Source organism: Manacus vitellinus, unplaced genomic scaffold, assembly GCF_001715985.3.
Source record: "Manacus vitellinus isolate BGI_N305 unplaced genomic scaffold, ASM171598v3 scaffold_28_pilon, whole genome shotgun sequence".
NCBI classification, from domain to species: domain Eukaryota; kingdom Metazoa; phylum Chordata; class Aves; order Passeriformes; family Pipridae; genus Manacus; species Manacus vitellinus.
Genome location: NW_021940122.1, coordinates 4,170,722 through 4,195,272, shown reverse-complemented (window position 1 = coordinate 4,195,272; position 24,551 = coordinate 4,170,722). Strand labels below are relative to the sequence as shown.

At 48.1% G+C, this 24,551-nt stretch overlaps 1 protein-coding gene across 2 annotated transcripts in view; it reads right to left on the bottom strand.

Moving 5' to 3' along the window:
- The window catches only part of BOC (BOC cell adhesion associated, oncogene regulated), a 55,500-nt gene extending 31,052 nt beyond the window's left edge, over window positions 1-24,448 (bottom strand). For both annotated transcript variants that reach the window (XM_018074585.3, XM_008922505.4), the window contains exon 1: window positions 24,313-24,448. The gene's annotated coding sequence lies outside the window, so the exon portion shown is untranslated. The remainder of the gene's footprint in view (window positions 1-24,312) is intronic.
- Window positions 24,449-24,551: the final 103 nt, after the last annotated feature.

The window sequence follows — 24,551 nt, the reverse complement described above, 5'->3', positions numbered from 1 at the left end:
CCAAATGCCCCCTTCTCCCACCCCAGCCCTTTTTGCTTTAGATAAACACAGGCAGTGTCAAGTGTGAGGAGGGGGGGGGAAGGATGGGGTTCAACTGCCAGTCAAGCCTCAGGCCCTCAATGAAGCCCGGAGGCCTACCCTAATCTGCTGCATGCTTGCCATATGGGAGCTGTGTTGCCCTGGGAAACACTAACAGGCAGAACGGAGCTTAATAGAGTCCATATTCATTGTAATGCAGTGAAATGGCTCGAGGGACTATTGCCCCTTGGGTCTGTTTTCATTCTTCTGTTCCCCCTCTTTCTTTTCTCTCTCTCTCTCTTTTTTTTTTTTTAATAAATTTTTTTCCTCCCCTCCTTCTCCCCCTCCCTTTTTTTTTCCTCTTTTTTTTTTTCTTTCTTCCTTTCAAAACGACCAAGTCCCTGGAGAGCTCTAATCTGGAGAGGCTGGGGGCTCCCCGAAGGGCTGGCCAGCCGATGGGGCAGGAGCGGGAAGGGGGAAGGGAGAGGGTGGAGGTGGTTAGGGAGGCGAAGGAGAAGTGGAGGGCAAGAGGAAAGTAGTAACTAATAAGCATGCAGCCGGCCAGCTGTCAAGATGCTGACAATACTGCTTCGGGTGCAAAGAGCCCGGCAGCCAGCACTGGCACAGAGGCTGGCGCAGGGTCCTCCCGGGAAGCGCTTGCCTCTCCTAAGAGCCTCCATCCTTGTCTGCCGAACACGGCACAAGCAAAAAAAAAAAAAAAAAAAAAAAAAAAACAGAAGGGCGCAGATGGAGCGTGCTGCACAGCCTCTTCAGAAACAAAGTGCACCTAGGAAACAGATGTTGTTGCTGCAACAAGCTCAGAACTGCTGGCTGCTCTCCGTCTCCTTCTCCCAAGCACGCGAGGGGAGAAAGCGGCCCCGCAGCAGTTGCCGGGGCTGCCCCCGTGGCTGGGACAGGATGCCTCTCTGGTCAAAACCTTTTAGTCCAACTTCACTCCCAACCTGGGAGAGCTGCCATAGTTTTAGACCAACTTTTTCTCTGCACTCCCCATCCTTCTCACCCTTGATCCACCTGTAGGCTCTCCAGCCTCCCAGCTAAGGTCCTGATTTAAAGAGCTACGGAATCCCAAAGAGGGTGTACATCTGCAGCACTTACGAAGGGGTGCAGGCTGTGTATTCAGGGCCTTGGTCACCAAACGTCATAGAATTAGCAGAATCACTGGTATCAAGGTCCTGCGAGACCCTGACCCCACAGGGGTGCAGCTCAACCTACTCTCCTGCCAAGGCTGGTGTCAGACAAAAAGGGTCAGGATCCCCCTGAAAACCACATCAATGTAGTCACATACTTGTGGCAAATTACCTACTCTGGAGTGTTTTCAGTTTGCCCACACCTGCTACAAACTCAGCTCACAGTGCAGCAACAAAGTCTCACTTATCTGAGGCTTTGCAATGGGACAACGTTGGATCTTCACAGTGAGAAACACTTTGAGGAGAGAGCAAAAAAGGAGTTCCCACTGACACAAGTGTGATGTGAAAACAGGCCTTCAGTCTTAGAAGCAAGGCATTTACTGTACAGTATTACTTGCCTGAAGCATCCTATCTCTTGCCATATGAAAACAATACCCATTTTATCATTCCCATCACAAGCAAAGCCAGAGATCAGTGTCAATTCAGCCAGAGCTGCAGGCAGATGCTGTACTAAACACAGAGTAAAAACCATTCCATGTCCTGCAGACTTCACACCACTGGGTAAGAAGGGTCACTTTAGGATGCTTGATACAAGCAGTAACAAAATTTATCTATATACAACCTTTCCCTGTTTGGGCCGAGAGGCAAAGCACCTAACAAAGAGCTAGGAATGAGGAAGAGTGTGCACCTGGACAAGGAAAGCCCAGGGGATGGCTCTGCTGGGGCCTGATGCTGTGGGACACGCAGGACGGGTGGAGAGCACGAGGCCACGCAGCTGGCTCTGGTCTGGGCTCCACTATGCCAAATCCCACATCAACAGGAGCTGGGCGTCAGGTTGTTCCCCTCCCTGTCAACAACTGTAGTGGAGGAGAGCGCTGGAAGGGACAGGCAGTTCCCATCAGGAGCTGTCATCGAACAGGCACAGATGTGTCTGTGGCTAGTTTACATTACTCAGGGCACTGCTTTTGTTTTTCCCTTCTCATCCTTTTCAAACAAAAAAAACCCCAAACCTTGAAGTCTGATGTTGAGGCTCTAATTGCCTCCTGGGTCAGGGAGAGGTCAGAGAGAAGGCAGTCCCAGCAGATGTAGGGAAAGTGATGCTGGGCAAAAGCCCTCCGAGATACTAAAGGTAAACGGGGAATAAAGGTGGCAGAAAGGAAAAGGCAGGAAAATTAAATTGAGATGCGAGGGTCAAGAAAGACGAAGAAATGGGGGAGCTGGGATTTTGGCCAATTTCCTTATATTGCATTTGTCCCCATTGCTTCAGAGCTTGGTCAGGCAAGGAGCAGGCAACGCCACAGCTCACCTGCCACCTGTGCATCCAGGCTCAAGTCCTTGTCCTGCATTCCTCCAAGCATGGGCTGTCACCTGGGACTACCACCTCTCAAGCAAATCTCTCTCCCAGCTGCCACTCTTCCACTTTGCTTAAACATGGCTTACTTACAAAAGCAGGAAAACCACTCTTGCTCTTACCAGAAACTCCATGCTGCTCTAAGACAAAAGCTTAATTGACAGGTGCACTTCCACAGTGTGCTCTCGTCCCAGGGAAACAGCATTTTTCCATTGGGAAAGCAGGATGCTCTCCTCCAAAGGTGTTTTTGCTCAGTTCTGCTCTGTGTCACTTCCCCCAGCAGCTTTTGGGGAGCACACACACCCAAACTCACTCCCCAACCACAGGACACCAACATGTTGACCAGAACAACCATTTTGCCACTGATGTGGCAGCAACACTATAAACCCCAAATCCTAGGCTACCTAAAATTATCCTACAGGTAGCTGGATCAATGGTCAGGAACGAGAAGGAGGACCACAAATCATGGCAAAGGTGCGACATGGTGCTGCCCTGAAAGGCCCATCTCTGTTTTATTGTTTCTGTCACATGACAGGGTCAAGCTTGCAACAGGACAGACAATAAATATCTCAGCACCCATTCATGCTGGTAACCACCAGTTCAAACACTTCCCTCTCTGTATAACATAAACCAAAGCACAGAGGAGTGGTATGCCAGACACACCAGTCAGCATCTGCATGAAGCACAGCAGGAGTGCTCAGGGAGAAAGGAGCATTTCAGTGTGTCTGTCAGCTATGGTCACCTCCAAACTGAGACTTGGAAGCTCTTGTTCACAGAGTAGGTCACAAGACAGACAGCAGCTATGGATGCTTTTTGAGAGCAGCCCATGTCTTCATATCCTTAAGCATAAGCCTACCTTTAAGTACCAAATTGAAAAAAATATAATCAAAATAATCTTTGTCTAGAACAATAGAAAAATCTTGTCCATGTCCAACTAGAAACAAAATAGAATGAAACAAATATGGCAACAATCTCTCCCCTACAAACCAGAAAAGTCCACAGAAACTGCCAGTGACACTGTTAAGCCTTCCTTGGAGGAAGCCACCATGGGGAAATTTTCCTGTTGGAGCAGAGCAAAGACTTGAATAGCTTTCCCAGCTTTTGAACTTACTTCCAGCATGTATTTGAAGAGCAGGGGTGATTACAACAGCTGTAGTAAAAACCTGACCAAGTTTATCTTAAATACAAGCCAGTGGCACAGCAGAAATACCTGCTAAAACAATGCATCCTCTGGATCATAACAGAGGACTTGATTCTGCTGCCACCAAAATCAGCCTGATCTTTGCCATGACTTCAATGGGAGCAGGTCCAGAAACCGCATTAACAAGTGCAAGGCTAGTTTAACACCGTTGACATCAAAATCCAGAAGAGCACACAAAAGAGACAGGACAAAGTACTTGCCAGTAACGTCAATACAAAGTTTAATCCCCAGATGGCTGGCTTTAGAGACATCCCCATCACCACCATAAAGAGAAACTGCCTTCTAGTTTGCACTCCTTTCAGCAATGACTTGTTGCTGGGATGCAAAAGAGCACAAGCCCATTTTTGTTGTCCTTTGAAGATGGTGTTCAAAAATTGGGGCTGTTTTTCTTTTATAAATTTGGGAATAAATGGGAATTTTTACTCTCCGTAGCTGTCACTTAACTGCTTTTCACTAACAATAATAATTTTGTTTATGGGAGCGGGTCAAAAGCCTCTAGAACTCTCAGATGGGACAAATTTCCCCTGGAAGACATGTCACTACTCAAAAAAACATAGGAGGAAGCTCAAGGCTAGCAAAACAAAGGGACAGAAATGACTGCCCACAGAAAATGCTCTGTCTGGTGCCAAACACCCAGGTGGGGTGTGGGGACTCGGCACTGAGTGCCAGAACCTAGATGGGCTGAGCCACAGCCCTCATTTGAGCCATGACCAGCAGATGCCACGTTGCTCCAAAACCACCCAGGGCCCTCCCAGAGGTGAAAAATGATGGGGGAGGCACTCACCATGAGGTCTTGGGATGGGTGACAGATTTCCCCCATCCCAGAGATGAACAGGAGAGGGTAGCATCGTTTGGGCTTTTTTAAAGATTCTGTCTGCATGTGATTTGCCTCATTTATCACCCCAACAATAAATATACCTCTCCAAAAATAATGATCCTGTTGAGGACTGCGAGCCAAACATGGCAGGAGATGGAGCAAGACCTCACGTTGCGCTGTAGAGACAGATGGGCAGGGCCAGCACACAGTTTCTGCCTGTCAACAAGATGATGTTCCATAACAAAAAGGTGGCAAAACGCTGATGCCTCAGGGCCTGGGAAGGGAGACTCACCTGCCCATGCCTCAGCCAGCCATTAGGACACACTGGCAAGTGCCATGGCCAGTGTTGCCCAAGCAGCAGTGCCCGTGACGACTGGGCACAGCACAGACTGGCCGCTGGCTCCCCACTTTTCACCCTTGCCCATCCACACTCGTACCCATGCTAAAAGCAGGAGCACAGAGCCGAGGGCATCTCCCCAGGCCTTTCCCACAACAGGCATCAGCAGCAATTCCAGCTGTAAAGTTTGCTTTCCTTGACGCACAGTTTACTTTCTCCATTCCCCCGCATCCCACCCCTGCCACTTACCCCTCACTCCAAAAAGGCTCTCTCAAACAGGCTTAAGCTTTAAACAAATAAGGGCTTGGCAAGCAGCAGCCTGCTCCTGTTTCCCTCCCTACCACCCCTGCTCTCCCCCCCGCCGCCTCCACCTCTGAGCCGTGGCGCAAGCGGAGCTGGCGAGCGCCGCACAGGCATAGAAAACAAACACGTGGAGCAGAGCCAGCTGTGAAGTCGGATTTGGCATACGCTGTTTGCAAAAGGAATAAAAGCACATGGGAGAAGGGGGAAGGGGAGAAAGGGGGGTAGAGTGGGGACTGGGGGTGCCCTGGCCTCAACGGGAGAGCGTGACTCTGTTACAAAGCCCTGGCACATGCCTGAAGGAAGGTCTGTACATATGGGTGCTGATCTTGTGCCCTGCCTGGATGTGGAGCGGAGAGACAGCCCTACAGCCACATTATCCCAGCTATTTGGCATCACACTTCCCCACCCCCTTTCCTAGCGAGACGGACTGTTTTTGCATGCGCTTGTCCTCTCTCTCAGGTAAAATTACTGCGTTCTGATGCAACATGTGAAAAATAAACACACTTCTACCCCCTGGGGCATGCAATTCTCCCCCTTTCTTTCTTAGGGTTTCTTATTTCCAATGCACACTATGCTCCAGGGCCCCACAGCACAGGAAACCCTGACCCAAGTGCCCCATCACCTCGGCTGAGATTACAGATGTTGACGGCACACATTTACACTAATCCCCCTCCCAACTGTCCCTTTCTGGAAGGGTTTCAGGCAAAATATCCCTCCTCTCAAACCCAAGTTCCCAGGAGATGTCAGCTCAGGTATTATTTATTATTCTACCCTCACCAGTCTGGCCCAGCCAAGGGAATCGCACTTGCAGGTTTTAGGAATGGATCACCTACGGCCTTACATCAACACTGGATCCATGTAGTTTTCCTCACTCTCCCACCTCTCTCAGTCATCTCCATACGAAAAGAAACAGAAGCCTATGCACTCTGCCTGGTTTGGGGTAGAATCCAGCGATTTGACGTGGTTTACTTGTGGTTTCCACCCAAAACCATAAACCAGCCCAGGTTTGCCTGGCAGGTCCTCAGCTGTGTTTGGAGGCTGTAAGAAAAGCAGCAGTGTCCTACCTGGTCTTGGATCTCATCCAAAACAGGCCAGCAGCTGGACAGATTAACAGCCCAGCCTGACCACCCAGCCACCTGCAGACATGTTTTCACCAGTCTCACTACCACCCCCGAAACACAGTAAGATCTTTACCCTCTCCGGGCCAGCCGTGAACACTTGTCCCTCAGCATTGCTCCAAACCACCAAACTGACAACAAGAGACAATATTTGCATAGTGCTCTTCCTGAGAACAACATTATGGACCCGGATCACAGCCAAGGAAGGTAACTTACCTTGGAGAAATCTTGCAATTGCCTTTTTGTTCTTGGGTGGAATTTACTGAGGTGCCAAAAAAAGCCATGGATTGCTGCAAATAAAGTATTGCTCAACCAACTATCCCACTCTGATTCTTTCCCTTTTGGAGGCAAATTAGGTACTGCAAGACACAGAGGGACAGAAACTCATAGTCTTGGAGGTTATGATGTCACATTTCTGGATTTGCTTCCTCTACTGGACAAAACATACCCCTACCTTGTGCCTCAGCTTTCCAGGTTGCAAAAACAGGAATAATAAAGCCCAGCTGGTGCAAGCAGTAACCAGATGAACATGAGTCAGACAATTTCAGATTCTCAGATGAAAGGTGTTAGACAGGTATGTAGTGTTATTATCTGTACTGCTTCCTGGTAGCCCCAGGATTTTTGGATTAGTAAAATACAGGTGTCAGCATCCTGAGGATACTGCTTCAGTAACTGAACCAAGCAGGGAGGGGCAGGCTGATTGCAACAAGGGGGAAAATACGAATATGCACCAAACACAAAATATTTTGGTTAAGGGAGACAGCAATCAAGATATTATTGACAACAGAGAACTGGATAATTCAGTGGTGTTTGTCAGACTAAACTTTCTGTAATCACAGACTGCAGAGAAAGTGTTTGTCAAGCAAACATTCAAATATGCAGCTGCCAAGAACTAAGTAAACAGAGAAGGAAAAGCAGCAGAGCCAATGTGGCACCATTTGCAAATACCCCATGATCAGCAGTCACAGGCCTACTGAGCCCATCAGCAGGCACTAGTGAAGCCAAAGGCCTGAGCAGGAGGACCCACCACCAGGCTGGACAAACAAGGAGCAATTCATGCCTTCAAAATAAACAGGAATTGCAGACCTGGGCAGGTATGGGTACAGTAGTCTGTGTGGGTTCTGTGGACACTTTCCTGTACCACACACAAGCAACCACCTGGACAAATGAAATGAAGCCAAACTCTAGGCTGAAGAGAGTCCTCCAAGACAACGAGATACCCAACAGCTCTTGGTATCATGCATTTTAGTCCCACTTTACCTAGAAACCTGTGGTGGTAGTTAGTGTGCTTATGAGGAGCCAGAGACCAGGGCCACACACACCACAGATCTGAGGGCAAGCCAGCTGATCCCAGCTTGGGGGCACTGAGCAAGTGAAGGGAAACACTGGTCTTCTGCTTCCCACCCAAGTGCCTGTCCATCGGTCAGTGCTTCCTACCCGTGGTTCACAAGGCTGCTGAAAAGCGCACCTGGATGACTTACAGGGTCCAAGGAAAGGGATGAAAAATATGCAAGTTCAGACATGCTGTGCAGTAAGTTGCACACATGAAATTTCCAACCAGGTCGGCTGACTTCCATGGGAAAGCATTCAAGATTGCACATCAAAACCAAAGCTGAAACCCATGACAGGCAAACCTGCCCGTGCATCTTTTATCCACATGCCCTTATTCTTCCCTGCTGCATCCCAACAGGTGACACCAGAATGCCATTATATTCATTTCCTACAGATCAGACCTCTCTTGGCTGTCTAGAAAGAAGTGTGCAAGACACAAGGCATGTTTCAAGGCCAGCACTGGATGCACCACCTGCTCTGTTAGTCACTGGCCATGGATGCACCCACAGTGGTGCTGCTATAACCACCCCTTGGCATATTTGTAGCCTGCTGCAATCTGCACAAGTGATCAAAAATTCACATGTTGCAGCCAAAGCTGCTGGAAAGAGGAAGTTTGTGGCCTGCAGCCCAAAGTTCCTGACACCTTTTTTGTAGCTGAAGATTGTGTTTATGTCCAGGAGGCTCATGTGAGGATTAGGGAAGCTGTTATCCCCCTAGCCAGAGAAAAAGGACTGTGAGAGATCAAAGGGCCAGAGGGATATTGCTGGTCCCCACGAAGAAGAGGCTTGCAGGTTTGGTTCTGATGAACAGTGACTCTGTCTGAGTCTACACAAAGGCATTTTATGCATACAGTACTGGTCTGCTCCAACTCTGAGGGAAGAGGGTAGTCTTTCCCAGGAGAATCCCATCCAGACTGAAGAGGCTGGACCTCCATACCAAGAAACAGTCCAGTACCATAGACAAAAACCCTTGAGTTTTTTTAATCAGGAGATAAATGAACCCCTCTGGGGTCCTGACGTGAGTGCTCCAAGTATTTATAAACTGGAAGAGATCTTAATGAAGTAATGAAGTTGCCTTAACTTTTCCTTCTTTGCTCCCTTTCTGTATCCTCACCCTTTGTTTGTTACTGTGCAACAGCCCTGGGGCAATTAAATCAGCAGCCTACACACCATGCAGTATTTATGGCCCAAGGAAGACAAAAATATAGCAACAGTACATGCCTATGGAGGTTTTCCACCCCTCATACCCTCCAAACCCACAATTTTCTCACACGAGACACTGGCTCAAACCAGAGAGGAGGAACCAGTGCTGTGACCTCCCAGTGGTCCCCAGCACAACCATGAGCTACCCGGGGCTGGGGCTTGCTGCTGCCCCAGTCCCAGCAGCACAGGGTCAAAGGACAAGGTGTTTCCTGAGCATCATGAGACAAAAGTTCCCTACCCCACAATGGGAACAGCTGAGACAGCGTTCAGCAACATCCCAACTCCCACCAGGTGCTTCTGGCAGGACAGGGGACAGCACAGCAGTCCTGACCCCCTGTAAAGAACATGCTGATCTTTCTTTTTCAACAGCAACTGCACCAGTGTTGGACCCTCACTCATAAACAAGAGCAGATTGTTCATACTCTCATTAGGGTTTCCAACAAAAACTTTGGACTCTTGCTGGCATTTAGTCACAACAGTAGACTGGCACCAGAGTCTGGCATTTCCCTGCATGGCAGAAGCGAGTCGACAAAGGGTTAAACCTGGTATAACCTCAAAAATTGGCCTTTGCTTTCTGCAGCAAGAACATCTTTGGCAGGGTCCCCATCTGGGAAATGACATCCGTCCCCCCTCGCTTCCCCCTCTTCTCCTCCTGAACTCAGAACAAAGCACTGCACTGCCCAACATGCTCCTCCACTGTTTTCATCTTGGTCCAAACGCTTCTTGTGTTTCAACTTCTGCCAAAAAATTGCATGAAAAAATATAAAAAAGGCATGTGTGGGGCAGGGGGAGAGGAAGCAGAGAGAGTAGAGGGAAGTCATTAAAACTGAATCTTGATTAGCTACCAGTGGTAGAAAAAGGAAAGAGAGGAGAGGAGATTTTTCTGTTGTGATATGCATCTTGAAGCTGAAACCTGTAGGCCCAGAGGACACAGGACTTCTCCACACAATCCTCCACCAGTGACCAAAACTAACTTGCTTTACCTTTCCCATCCACCATGTGCCACCCCATCATCATCATCAGAGGCATCTTCTTCCTCAAAACAATTTCTGCCAATCACCACATGCATTTTGCACCGTTCTCACAGCTGTAGCTCTCACAGAGTTCCCCCACCCTGCACTGAGCCCTGTTGGCATGGGGCTAGAGGACACAGTACAGCTGGCCTGCCCATCCTGGCCTTTCTGCCTTCGATATCAAACACAAAGGTTTAGCCATTGCAAAGCCATAGGGAATCCTAGAGGAAATGAGCCTGGAGAAGATGGCTTGTGCATGCTTTGTGGATAAGCTGGATGGGCCAAATGAAGAGTCCCAGACTGGCTTTGTCTCCCAAAGAGACATCCTCCAGACAAAAAAAAAAAAAAATAAAAAATCACATTGGCCAAAGAAGCATTTAAAAGCCAAACAAAAAAACCCAGTCCGGTTTGTAGTCTGTAATAGCTGAACCCAGGGACACGCAGAGCATGTTTTTTGTTCCCTCAGTACAAAAGCCCTTGGTTTCCCCTCCTCCTCATTCCAGCATTTCCCCATCAGGGGTGTCAGAGACAGTTCAAGGCCTCCCAGCAGTTCAGACAAAACTGGGTCTTGCTGCCCTGAGGACAAGTGGCTGGGGTCTACAAGAACTGGGGAGATTTGGAGAGTGGAAGAGCCGGGCAGGCTAAACCTGCTGCCCCTGGAGGATGGCCAAATGGTCACCCCTCCAGCACCCCTATGACCTGCCACAGGCCAGTGCTTCCCTCTGGGGTTTGGCTTCCCAAGGTGTGACTTTGGCTCGCAGGCTGCAGGGTTAGGCCACTTTGATTCCCCAGGGCTTGCTTGTGCTACAGCTGGCGCTCTGCAGCAGGTCAAAGAGAGGGAGAGATTAACTCCTTTTTTAAGTATCTCATTACTGTTACATTTTTAAACACAGCTGGTTGAAAATTTTTCAGCAAAGCCATAAATAAATAAATACTTTGAGGAAATTTCCTGAGATTTGAAAACTTTACAGACTGGTCTAGCCTTTATCAGATTATATTCTCTTGCCAATTGGCACAAGCTCCACTTGCTTCTGCTTTCTCTCCCGTAGGGACCAAATCCACTGAATCATCAATAAAATGTCAAGATTTCACTGGCTCTACAGTTTGATATTTCAACAAACACCCTCCTGACCAGCACAGCAATCATATATTCATTTTTGTCCCACCTAGTGACCTTTCGTTTTCTTTGTAATCGGAGGTATCCCATCCCAAGACCCAAAAATCCAGACACTAAAAATGTATCCCCTAGCCCTGTCTGCAAAACACTTCTTTTCCTGCTCTTCAGGACAGAGATGACTGAACACAACCAACTGAGACTGACTGGTTTCCTCTTTCACAGATGGTTCCGTGTCTCTTCAGCTAAGATGCATCCATCCTAGTCAACTTGGTTTAGGAAGCAATCAGTTTCTACAGCTGTGGACAACAGTCAAAATCACCATCTGTCATGACATCCTACATAAAATAAATAAGAAGGACAACACCACCCACTACCTCCTATTAGCAGATTGTTAAGGAAAGCAAACAATCACCCACTTCTGAAGAAGCCTTAATACGGGAGGAGCATTTCTCTCTCTTCTAGTCCGTCCCTGCCTGCCTGTGGCAGACAAAGCCTGTTTAGTAGCATCTGTACAAGACTCTGCTATTACATAAATAGCAAATAAAGTCCTGGGTTTAGCTGAAAAAAGGTGCACCGAGCGTGAGGCTCTGCCTATGGAGCAATGGAAATACTTGCCCAGGAAAGGCTGCCTCTCGACAATACTTCTCATTTTACCAGGATGATTCCCATTTAAACCCTTGTCAACCTTGAAAGAGATGGCTTGGAGTTCCCAGCCTCCTTACCCAAATTCTAACCCTCTCCTTGTAGCCCAAAAAAGGAAACAAATTCATGAACAAATCACTCCCAGTACTTTTTTTCCAGGCTATTGTTATGTGACTGCATTTGGAAGTAAGGAAGAAAAAACAACTACATGACTGTGGTCAAAGTCTGGCCTAGAATTTGGGAAGGAAAGAAAAGAAACCTTAAACCCCAAACCCAAACCTTTTTTTATATGTTTAGTCATTTTTGGAGAAAACTGTAAGCAGTAAAGAGACCAAGAATAAACAGTGACACCAGCTCCTAGGCTTTGGGGGGGTGACAATAGGAGATTCTAGTCTGTTCTCCATCTCTCAAACTATTCTGTTCAGCCCAAGATATTCTTAAAAGCCTAAATCTAAGAGACTAATAGTCTAATCCAAGAAGTCTACCTCTCCTGTTGCAAAGGACTAAGACGTTTTTATGTTGAGAATTGCTTTATCCATTTAGAAAGCCTTTTTAATGCAAAAATCACCTTTGCTTGAGAGGTGTTAGTATGCATTTCACAGGAAAGATCAGATCACACTCTCTGAAGACTCAACCAGTAGTGGTCTGGGAGAACATGACAAACCCCTAATATTTGCTTGTCTATCAGGAAAAAAGAATCTAAAACTACATCTGGATCTTCCAAAGATCCTGACATTACTGTACAGTAAAGGAACATAGGGATTGTCTCATTTTACAGAGAGTCCTTTAAGACCTCAGTATTAGGTGCTTTAGGAAAGCCATCCTCTGCCTCAAGGACATTTATCTCTAACTGCTTACAGGGACTGTCAAACCGCTTTCTTTGAGAAGGGAAGTCTGTGACTGTCCCATAGCACTAAATACCCCTAGAAAAAGCTTTAACTGTTCAGTGTAAAGTTATCTGTAGACCGGCTCAGGCAGTACCCACCTTCCACAGTTAAATGTTACATTAAATACTGTCAGTTATTACAGATATTAGAAGTGGAAAGGAACAAGGTCTTCCCCCCTCCCTTTAGCAAGTGGGAAAACTCAGCTATCTAAGGGAAACACAGTTTTAGAATGACCATTAGGGAAATGATTGACCATTTCTTAATTTGGGAAATACCATAAACTCTTTTAGGAAAAAAAACCACTCAGTTGTAAGAAAATGCTGCTCCATGATTTTAGATCCAGTTGTGCAGCTGGCACACTCTGCCCCCGGATGGGTAAAACAAGCTGTTTTCATATAGTCACATCCACAATATGCTGCAGGATTTAACAGTCCCTCATGAAAGAGGTAAGCTATATAAACATAAAATGTTACAATGGGACAAAAAGCAGCTTCAAGAATTCCCTCTGCAAGCCCAACAGGGAAACAATGACAATTTCTCTCTGCGTTTCTGGCCAACTGAAGTTTTTCTGTTTCTCTGCTTTGCTCTTCTGATAACAAACATCTGTTGGGAGCGTCCTTTCCCCTGCAAGAGCGGAATGCAACCATCACAGCCTTCAGGGCTTCATACCCCAGCAGAGTCTCTGGAGACCCTTCTCTGTAGAAGCCACAGATAAACCTCTGCTGGTCTTACACATCAACTACAAAATTCTTACGTGGAAAATTACTCTTTTTTTTGCAGCCCACGAGTAGTTAAGGAGACCTTCAGCAAAAACACAATGAGCCTTTAGCAGAGGTGATCTCTTGAGGTCCCCCTGATATGCCTTTGGAAGGATCTTTATTTTAGGGTCTTCCTTCCCAACCCTTACCTACCACCAGCTTTTACTCATGTATTTCTTCTGCAGAAAGCTCTAGAAGCCCAAGTCGGCAGGCTCCCAGATAAAGCTGACCATCTGTGGCTCATTAACAGCTCACTGAGCCTTCCTGGCCCGGTGCCTACATGCCCCTTGCAGATGCTGGCACCTCAGTGCATGCCACGTCCACCAGCCTCACTGAGCTGCTTCTCTGACTGCCTGTGAGGAGACAGGTCAGCATAAAACCCTCCCAGCCTGCAAAACCCTGTGAGATCGCAAACGGTGGCGGAGACTGGAAAATGTTGCCTTTGAACCCTCAAGCCCCAACCCACCAGCTGGGAGGAAAGAAGGGCAGGAGAGACACAGCTCTCGTTTCAAGGATGGTGTTTCTACAGAATAACCTCTGGGGAGGCAGCAGCCCTGCCTGCATCTGCAGGCAGCCACTCTGCCCAGGCAAGGGCTCTCCAGACCCGCTCCGACATGCCAGCGCTCGGCACTCGCCTCGGGTTGGTGAGGGCTGGGAGCACCTCTCCGGCAGTGGGATGGTGCCTGGGGAGGCACCTCTAGTTGTTCCTTATCAGCCTTTCCCAAAACAAGTAAGGGCAGGGGCATCCAGGATATGGCCCAACAAGCCCTTCTCGGCCCCGGCAACTGCTGCTGGCAGCACAGGGAGACCTCAGGCAGAGGAGGGGAAAATAAAGATGGAAAAGGGGGAGAAAGGAGGGTGTGAGGACCTGGCAGCAGCACCCACATCCTTTGGTAGGCAGCACATATGCAGGGAACAGGGGCACTCTAGAAGCCTTAGTTGCAATCCCGTTCTCTCCGGGGTCTGAGGCAAAACTGAAAGGGGGGTGTGTGCTGGGAGAGAGGAAGAGATTATTTGTTGAACGCATGGGTGGCACAAACCCATTTTTTGACACCTTCTCCATCCCACACCCTGTCTAGTTCAGCTGGACAGAAGTGAAGGCAACAGCCTCTTCGTAGTCTTTCATTCATAAGGAGTGACCTGGGATCAACAGAGAAAGAAAAAGCCATAACCTTGCAGCTGTCTGACATCTCCCACCACTGTTCCAATCCCCAGGCACTGACTGAGCCTTGTAATGGCACAAATATCTCATCTAAGATCTCTTCTGTAATTCAATTATTTAGCTTGCAAAGGGCAGATCAAACCCACTCGCAAAATGGAGGAGTCCTGCTTCAGATGGGCTCCTCTCCCTGCAGAGTAGAGCATGGAGTCATCTCTTCACCCAGACACAAAGAGCCCTTAACAACACAGTGCCATTAAAAACAGTATGTTTCAAAGCATTCCTCTGAGCAAAAAGCCTCCGGCTGCAGTTCAGGCTGTTACTCAGACAGCAGCAGAACTCTCCTGAGGGCCATGAGCAGCCCCTCAGGAGAGTTCGCCCATAGCTTTCTGCAAACAAGCAGCTACTGGAAGAGGATGCATACGCATCTCCACCTGCTCCCCCAAACAGTCCTCTAGGTCAGACAAGAAAGGAGTGGTGAAGGAACCTGCCCAGGTTTCACTGAAGCACTCTTCCCCTTCTTGAGTGATAGATCCCAGTTAACCCATCATGCCAGGTTTGGCTCATGTCCTGCCATTGGTGTCTCCACAGCTGTTCCATCCTGGGCTAGCTGTGCCTGCAAGGGTCAGATTAGCAGTCAGGTACCCCTGTGTGTCCCCAGACACACCCTCAGTATGGCTGGCAGCTCTCAAGAAGAGCAGCTCTTGGTAACCCAGCTGTCCCCTCATCCCTGTTCCTTCCAGTGTAAGGTACATCTGTGCTGACCATGGAGATGTGAACATCTCCTCTTGCACCTGGGCACAGTGCAAGCCATGGACTTGGCCTCAGCAGCATCTGTTGGAGTTCATCCTTGGCTTGTACACTGAAAGGCAATGCCTCCAGAGCAGGAGGAGCACAGCCCCAGACCCCCCGGCAAGAAGGCACACAATATTTATGTAATGATATCATTTTACGTGAGATTGCATGCTGCAAGCAAAACACTTTTATTACACTGGCTCTCTGCTCTTCCAGCTATCTTTCAAAGTGCAACGCCGCAACTGAAAAGTAGCTGACAGGAGAGAATTAAAGACATAACTGGCTCCTTTCCTTCCCCTTTAGCCACACACTCTTACTTTCCACCTGCCAGCCCCCAGCTCTACAAGACCAGCTGCCCACCCCAATGTAAGGCTTGTCACAGAGGCAAGATGTCACCAGCAACACCTGCAGTGCCACGTGCTCCATGTGGGAAACCACTCACTGGAGCACATGTAGCCATGTCACTCTCTACTGACTGATGTGAGCTGAGGGCTTAGGAAGATGAGGTTCTTCTATGGGTAACTCTCAGCTTCAAGGCAGACAACCTTCAGTCAAGCCCTAGTGATGCTTGACTTTGACCTCCCCTTCTGACAAGCCAGGTAAGGTGGAGGAAGGAGCACGAGGCTAAATATCAGCCAACATGGGGTCTGTACTAAGCTCCAGTCCTGACCTTCTGAGTCACTCCAAGGCACAACTGTCATTTTCATGCTCTGTTTTTATCTTCTTTTCTGCAAAGAGCCTTGCCGTGTTGAATGGGAATGTAGGAACCATCTCCCACTACAAGTTAACATAGTATCTACCACAGCTGGGTTCCAGCCTTGGTTAAAACTTGTAGACACAACCGTAATACAAATAGTAATTTAGGTTTTGGAATATGGTGATGGCAGAAGATGGCATAGCAGGCCTTTCTCAGGCTTTCATCCAGAGAATTGAGAAACCTCTACTTATCTTCAATGCTGAAGCTATGTAAAAACTAGGTTTTGCTCACATTTTTGTGGCCGATGAAATGTGTGCTTGTTTGCTCGGTCACTAGTTTGGGAAATTTTTTTAAAGGTGGTTCTTTCAAGTGGCTCAGAGGTTGGGGATGTCCAAAGCTATCCCCAGGGAGACAGATTATAGGTCAGGCATCAACGATAAACACAGCTTGCCACTTGCTCTTGATGTTGTTCTCTTTGTGCTCCTATTCCCTCCTCCACAAATCTGCAGTCCAGGCAATTGTGAAGAAAACTGGACAACTGTATATTTAGCAAGTATGTTCCTGCCTAAATTGCTACATGGTGTAAGTAGCTGACCCTTGCTCCCACAAAAGACCACAGGCTTGTACTGCACATTTGCATACCAGGCAAGTACAGCCCTGGTGAGAATATAAGTAGACCAGTGCCTGTCCTATGAGACACAGGGCTGGCTTATCTTGCTGTAGCCATGTAAGCCATCCCTCTTCCCTAATGCTTCCTGAAATTGGCTACACACCTCCCTGCCAAGAGGGGAGTAGGGTCAGCAAACACACACCCAGGCTCCAGCAGCTCCAGCTCTATACCTTAGTACTGACCTCTCTTTCCCAGATACTGGCAGCTAATGGGCTGCATGGTCATTGAGCATAGTTGACCATGATCCCAAGACCTTCTCCCTCTTTGCTGGCTGGGCAGCCATCTCTGGCAGGGTCTGGAGCTGGGGTGACAACATGCTAAAGTACTCTTGCAACCTTCACAGCAGCTCAGGCACCCAGAAGAGCAAGGTCCCTAAGCCCTTGTGCTGCCCTGGACTCCTTATAGCATTACAGAGGTGTTCAGCACAAGCTGCACATGCAAACAGGAGCTCTGTTCCTCCCCAGCTGGAAAGGAAACACCTTTTCTCTTTAGGCCGTTCCAGGACACCCCAAAAGTGATGAAACAGTGATAATGGACACATCCAGAGCAGCTGGCATGACTCTCTCAGGAGCTTTCCATGGGCCCCCTTCTCGCAGCCCTGTCTCACCCTACAAGCCCCCACTCCAGAAGTGGCTGACAGGTACAAGTCAGATATCCTGCTTGGCCAGCCGAGGGGTAGGGAAGTCCCCACAGGGACTCAAGAGCTAGTAGATAACAAGCCCTCCTCCTCCAGGGGTCCCACAGCTCTGCTGTGGTCTGGCTGGCCACGTCACAAGGCCCCCAAAGAAGTTACTAATGGGGTGCTCCTCACTGGATTCAAACCCCATTACAGCTGGATAATTAGGGCACCTTGCCCTCCTTCTGCTCCATATGACTCTAGCTTAGAAACTGCACTTCAACTTCTTGCCAGCCAAGATGTGTCTGATAGCCACTCCTGAAATAGAGTCCACTTCCATGCAGCAGTAGGTGGTCAGGACTAATCTGGGCAGCTGTTACACTGGTGACAGTGGGACCATCCCACAAGATCCTGTACTTAAAACTGAGGAAGAGAGCTGTCTGACCTCTGAATGCACAAATCTCATTGACTCTCCACCACAACATTAAAGTCAGCCCAGGTATTTTTTAAATATCCCACCCACTACATTTTTGAAAACACCTCTTGACACTAGGACTCAAACCCACCCCTTCAATCTGACAGGGCTTGGGTTTGTTAAACAAGCAACTTTCCTATGGGGAAATAAAAAATAAAAATCATTCCCATCGCCATTCTGAGGGCCCAAAGGAACCTTTCACTGACAGCAGCAGGCTCTAAAGAAGCAGGACCAGCTAGTCCTTTTACTACCCATGGTCAAGGAATAGCAGGAACTTTCCTGCCCCAGAGGGGACTGCCATCCTGCAGAGTGCTGGAGCGATGAGAATGCTCTTCAAGTCAGCTACAGCTCAGGGAGCAACTTGGGACAGAAGGCACTAGAATAAGTTTCTTCAGCATCCAGAATACTATTGGCTTCCAAATAATTGTCTATTTGTGTGCGTGCATGCACAAGAATCCTCGTTCCATGGCCTGTCTTTGTGCCAACATATTCCCAGCATTGCGACTCTCTGGGGACAAGGCCCATACTTGTATTCAATCTCGGCTTTGGCTCTCAAACACTAAGGTTTTAGATTATGTTTTAAAAAACATTTTCTCTGGCAACTGGGCTGCTAATGGATTTGATGTTTTTGCTCTTGCCTCCTCCCTACCTTTAAAAGCTTGGCACTAAAGGGTTTCTTTGAAGATAAGGCCAAATTTGCAATTTAAGGGAAGGAACTTCATAAAGTAGATTTGAAGGGATGGAGAGGAGGAGGGTGGGGGAGAAAAAAACCAACCCAGGAGCTACTTTGCCTGTTGAGATGTACAGTACATAGGACTACAATGGCCTCTCTGTACAACCACTGGCTGGAGCCAGAAACTCCCTGCAGCTGCAGTGCTACTACCTACGCTGGACTCCCTGAGGGTCACACTCAGAGAGGGGCTTCTCTATAGCCCCAAACCCAGCCTACCCTCCAAACCAAAAGCATCCCACAGCCCTTACAGAGCCCATATCCACACAACAAGCAGAGGCAGACGTCCCCAGAGGCAGCCACAGGAGCCCCCCACTGGGCTGTCAATGCCACAGGAGGTTCTCTGCTGAAAACATCGTGGTCCTTATCCAAGAGATTTTTCGAGGGCCAGAAAATGTATGGTCTCTCTTGATCTCCAGTAGACCTATTCTCAACACCACAAGGAGGCAGGGAAGTGCCACTTACAGGTTTTGCAGGTGGAAAGATGAGGCAAAGAGCAACCTGCCCCAGCTTGGGGGGAAATCTGTGGCGTAGTGGAGACTGACATGCAGCCCTCCTCACATCACAGGCTTGAGCGCTAAAACACTGGCAATCACTAAGCAAGGTGGCTGCTTTCCCTAAAACTACCAGGATAAATTATCAGAGGAAGCTGCATTTTGCATACAAATCCTGTGTTCCAGGCCAGTGTATGCACATTTGAGGTTTATTTCTCAAAGACTACCTCAGTAGGTTTATATCACCACAGGCTTTCTAAACCACACTAAACTCAACACATTAATTCACAGGACTCTGCCTAACCTGTCCTCTTGTCAGCTAGAAGAAAAATAAAAAGCAACCTCATTTTGGTATTTGAAAGCTGACAACTCAGTTCTGACAGGGATATTTACACCCTTTCCCTCTCCACTCTTGATTTAAAGAACAGCAGAAGGGCCTGATGCACAGTCTTTAAGACACACAAGCTTGTTCAGACTTGCTGACATTGCAACCAGTGAATGCATCCCTTGCATTTGGCAGAGCCCCAGGTCTATGGCTGTGCATAAGAGTATGACCTGCTGGCTAATCTCCTTGCCAGAGTGGACCTTAGAGAGCCAAAACGGCATTGCCACTGCAGGACTCAGGGTGAAAGACTTACTGCCTATGCTGAGCACAGAAATTAATGAAAAATGATCTGTTTCCAAAACACCATCTGGCTCTTGCATACATATATAGAGACGCCACAGCCTAAAACCTCTGTGAACTTGACAACAGTGGGTTTTCATGGGGGCAACATGCTGTGGTGTGGTTTGGACTTTGCCCAGAAAGCCTCCAACACGCTGCACAGGCACAAGGTGCAGTCACCATCCTCACATCTAAGGGGAGCTCAGGGAAGGGTTTTGGACACAGGGCAGCAGCCTCTCAAGAGCAGCTGAGCAGAAAGCAAGAATAAAGTTTGGCTCTCACCTCTGTGCTGGCACAGTGCCCACAAGGAGGGAGAAGAAGCTCGAGCACGTCCCACACGCTCCCTGAAGCACATTTCCCTCCGTCGATGCCACCAGAGCCAAAATAAATTGGCACTGCCTCTTACTGAAGAGCTCCTACAACACACAATGGCAGCCCTGAGAGCCCCTCTCAGGCACCCTGTCTGTGCTGTGCCAGGTGCTCTGCTAACAACCCCACCAGGCAGAGCTGAGCCTCCCATCCCATTTGTCCTTTTGCAGGGAAGGGAGGCCATTTTAATAAAAGGAGCACGCAACATCCTCAGGGCAGGGATCTGTTGTTCCTTGTTTAAGCAGAAAGCCCTGCAGTGCCTGCAGGAGCTTTGGGACTGTGTAAGCATCAAGAAGGCGTTTTCCTTACAACAAATATCTTTCTGAGCTTTTCAACCAACTTGCTTCCACTGTATCCATACTCCTTATGTCTTAGCTTCCCATGGACACTCCTACAGCTGTGTTGCTGGAGCACACGCTCCTGTGGAGAGATTTTAAAAGACTCTTGTGCGCAAACATGCATACGAAGCAAATTTTGAAAGCTTCCCATCCTGCAAGCATTCCCTCCAGAAAACTGGCTGCAAGCACTACGTTCAGCCAATGAATCAGAAGATACGATGTTGTATGATTCAGGGCCAAGAGGAACTAAAGCAAATACAGGAAATAGAAAAAGATGCTTGTGATACCTTTCGTTGAACAGTTACCCCGTTCCACCTAAGGACCTGCAATTCATTTAGTCATTATTTGCCTTAAATTGTTCTTGTGGCCTAGGAACCAGAATACATAACAACCTCTTAAACTGAGACTGACCACAGGAGCACCAAAATACATGGCAGCAGGTTTTTCCCTCGGGATGTTTTCAGTCTAGCCAGAAACAGGAAGTCTCCAAAGATTTTGCAAGAGGACCTTTTCCTTGTGGGATATCCCATCCTAACTGTAGACTTCTCACTGCAAAGTTTTTAGCCCAGGAGGTAACAGTTTAAACCAAGAGACTTGCAAGCCTTGGTCTGTAACATGCCAGCATTAACATATCAAGTCATCTTTGCCCACTAAAGAAGTCCAAGGGAATTGTGCCTCATACCTCTGGGGTACTCAGCACCCAATATTAAAACGAACAACCTACCACCATTTACTGCCAAAGAAACTTTTGTTAACCCGGAGTTACGCTGGCCTACTGCTGTTGTAACATCTTGCAGGCTGAGTGACTAAACTGAGCCCAGCTCAGCCCAAAGTCTCTGAAAACCCACCTGCAGGCCAACCTAGGCTAAAACAACCAGTGTGGTCCCCAACATACTCTTCGCTGTCATTGCTCCCTCACTTCATGAGGCACAAAAGGTGCGGTACTGGGAAACAGCTTGGGAAGAGAATGATTTCAGAGGCACAGAGGTGCCTCTCCAGCCCTGTGGTAGTCCTGAGGAGGCTCAGTATGACAGAGAGGGTCCTTCCTGGTACACCTGAGCTCTGCTCTGAGAGGCACGAGAGTGGGTACCGGTTGGCTGGCAGGAGTCAACATGGAAAGCAGTATCTGACCTGCCCCAGTGCTCAACCCATCAGCACAGGGTTTAGTCCCATCTTCTGCATGGGGACAAGAAGGCACAGGGCAGCAGAGGGAATCATTTAAGCTCACACTGGGCATGCGCATTGGGTGAGGACAGACCAAACACCTCCACGTTCAAACACATGCTTCCAATTTAAGTCTCTTTCCTGTCCTATCACCCATCTTCCCTCCCACAGCCCAGGTAGGAGAGGTAATAGTTCTTTTTTCATGTTGTGCTCCTTATCAGACCACAAGGTTTGTGTGCTCCTAGGTGTATGTGGCTCAGGAAGAGGCCAGGAAACACTGGTGAATAGACCTGGTGGTGTTTCAGTCAAGTGTGGTCATTCAGTAACAATGACAAGAAAGTACAAGAATTCAGAACTGCCCCAGATGGATCAATTTTCTTAACTCAGGAAAGGAAGTTTCTCCTCTGCATCACTGGGGAGGATGGGGACAAAGTAGGCTGCTTGCTTCATAGCCCCTCCTGCTATGCTCCTTGCTTGGCAGGAGGCTCCAGCTGGCTCCTGAAGGGGCAACTCTGCTGGAGTTGTACCAGCATCCTGATAGTATCGTGGGACTGCCAGTTTGGTACTGAAGGCTTGGAGGGATCTGTCTGCTACTAGTTTTGAGGGCAGAGCAGAATTTCAAAGAGTGAGGTGAACTGGGCAATGATTCATCTGTCCTTCAACAGGGCAAAACTCCAAGCCAAGAGTCCTACGCTCAGAGGGCTGGAAAGACCTTTGCAAACACCAAATACTGTGTTTCACTTTGCAATCTAAAAACCTCTTGCTCTGTGCTTGTGTACCATGCCAGTACAAGGTACAGAAAACTTGCATTTTCCCAACTGCAGGGATGCAGAACACCCATAAAACTTACATGCCATTTTCTAGCACATACATATAGAATCATGCACCTCTAATATTTCTTCTTGGTTCCAAGCAGAGAAGAAATGTGTGTGGATTCAGCTACTTGTACTGAGATATCTCTCAGAGAAGAGTTCTGTGGGTGTGCATGGGTATGAGAGGGACAAAACTGAACCTGCCTTTCAAACCTGCAGAGGACCATTGTACACCCTTCAGATGAACCTGGCTCAGACTCCCCAGCGGGAAGCAGGGAGACCTGCACTGTATCTGACTTCAACCCTCACAGCAAACACCTACTGGGACCTCTTCTGCATAGTATATGCAGGATGAATCCCTCTAATTTTATCTGAAGGAGAGGATTAAGAAAAGGACATGGAACAAAACTCCATTTATTTCTTGTAAAAGAATATCATGCACCCAGCAGAGAGCTCACAGCTCTCTCTAATAGTCCTATTTACTTCAGAAGATCCCCAGATGACTCCTATTAGCATGGGAAGTTATTTCACCTTCATTTCTTTAGGTCACTTAAATAAACAGAACAAATCTTCACTGCAAACCAATGATGTGTTTCTGCTGAAATCCTTCTCTGAACCATGAACCTCAACATCCAACCCATTAAATCAAAGTGTCTGCCATATATGTATATAGGCATAAATATGGAAGAACTCTCCCCTAATCATATGCACACTGAGTAAGTTAGTTTCAAAAGAAGAGAAAGCTAAGATAAAATTCTACTTACAAAACGCCCACATTCTTCTAATATTTTCCATGGTAGTTTTTTAGCCCATGGGAAAAGAAACTTAAATGGCAGGTTGCAAATGAACATATCAAAAAGACACTATGGTAGCAGTGTAGAAATTAAAGAGAACTGGGCACCAAGAAAAACATTTATGACATGCTGAGAATTACGCGCGGGTGCTGAGTGTGTGTATGGATTCCTGTTATCCTACTCACATAATGCTGCAGAGAGGTCAAGAGAGTTTCTTTAAAACAAACAAGGGAAAAAAAAAAACTTTAATAGACCTGACCTGCCTTTCAAACAATGCCAGTGAAATAACACTTGGGATACCGGAATTAGTTGGGGAAGTGCCCAAAGATATGGGATTTGTATTAAATACCTTTTGCCAGCCAGGGATATTAGTTAAAGTCTATTATTATTTTTCAAAGTAAACATTAGTATCTTCAGAGCAGCTTAAAAAGTCTCCTTTGGACATGGCTACAAATTCAGCATCCCACTTTCTCCCCAACACATTTTCTATTTACAGCCACCATCCAGAGGACCTGCCAAAGTTGCAGTCCAAGCGGGGAGGCACGCGTGCACAATTCCTACAACATCCCACTGCCGGGCAGAAAATTACTTTCCCTGACCCAAATCACTCCTCATCCTTGCACCAGGGTTAAAAACTTTACAGTTGCGGAAAAAAAAGGTAAAAATTTTACTAACGGACTACCCATTCCCCCCTTTTCTTTGCAGCAGCAGCAGCCCCTTCACAGAGCACAAACCGAAATGCCTTTGCATCTGCCAGAGCCAGCTCTTGCCTCCAAACTCCTCTCAGCTTTTGACAAGAGTTGGAGCAATGGAGGATGAATGGTTTACTTTGCACAGCTTTTCCCTTTCCCTCCCTCCGCTGCTCACCGTCCCTCCCGGACTGCCGGCAGCGAGGACGGGGCAAGGTCGTGGACCAAGCTTTTGGAAGAGTTTCAGGCGAGCACTGGAGCACGGCAGCGAGTGTGCGTGCACTGGGCCCTCCATTAGTGCCGCCGACCCGCCGAGGAGGAAGAGCTGGAGGGAGACATCCCAGCCCCTCACATCTCACCTGCCTGAGCCAAAACAAGCCCCGGACTGGTGGGGACCAGCAGGTCTCCACTACTCCCTTGTCACGTCTCCCGCATCCCTAGGCAGACCCCCTTCCTCATATCCCCACACCAACTTCCCAAACTCTGCCGCTGCCTGAAGATGGATGGGGGGAAAACCCTGCGCCCCATCACCCGCCACCGCCGTCCGTTCTCCCGGTCCCTCGCCAGGGACACCAGGCCCAGGCCCCCTTCTCTTCACTCACCGCGGTCTCCAGTGGAGCGGGCGGGGGGAAACACAAAGATGCCCCAAACGAAGAGAAGCAACAAAGAGGCTTAACTCCAGGAGCTGTGAACTTCCAGGCCGGATCTGCGGGGAATTCACTACACACACACACACAGAGAAAAAAAAAAAAAAAAAAAAAAAAAAAAAAAAAAAAAAGAGAGAAAAAGAGTGGGGGAAAGCCTGTTTTGGGGGGAAGGGGAAAGTGCTGGGTCCTTGGTT